This window comes from Camelina sativa, unplaced genomic scaffold, assembly GCF_000633955.1.
Source record: "Camelina sativa cultivar DH55 unplaced genomic scaffold, Cs unpScaffold08345, whole genome shotgun sequence".
NCBI classification, from domain to species: domain Eukaryota; kingdom Viridiplantae; phylum Streptophyta; class Magnoliopsida; order Brassicales; family Brassicaceae; genus Camelina; species Camelina sativa.
The window spans coordinates 1-435 of record NW_010929411.1 but is presented as its reverse complement, the minus strand read 5'-3'; the positions used below and the strand labels follow the sequence as shown (position 1 = coordinate 435).

The 435-nt window shown below is 36.3% G+C and overlaps 1 long non-coding RNA gene across 1 annotated transcript; it reads left to right on the top strand.

Moving 5' to 3' along the window:
- Positions 1 to 435, top strand: LOC109131929. Its single transcript, XR_002037289.1, has 3 exons — positions 1 to 80; positions 141 to 259; positions 394 to 435. It is a non-coding gene; the product is annotated as an uncharacterized LOC109131929 (long non-coding RNA).

The window sequence follows — 435 nt, the reverse complement described above, 5'->3', positions numbered from 1 at the left end:
TTTTTTTCAGCTAATTTTGGTTGAATTTAGAATATTTTTGATTCACAGCTTCTCTCTGTTATGTGTCAGATCCAGTTTAAGTAAGAAAAAAAGTTTTTTTTTTTTGTTTGGTCTAATGTTATTAAATGTGTGTCTTGTAGATGGAACCAGCTCAGTTTAATGAGATGAGATGAGATGTTCAGCTTGCATAAGATGGCTTTGGCTTTTACTCTGTTGGTTTTTGCCTGCTTATGCTCGTTTGTGTCTTCAGATGCTCAAGGTGATGCCTTTTCTTACTTACTAACTCCTCTGTTCTCTCATTTCTTAGCCTTTCTTGGGTAGATTTCTGAGCTTGTCAGGTTCCTTTATACATTTATGAGATTAACTCTCTGATTCTTTGCTTTTCTGTTTCAGGGGATGCACTGTTTGCGTTGAGGATCTCGTTACGTGCATTGC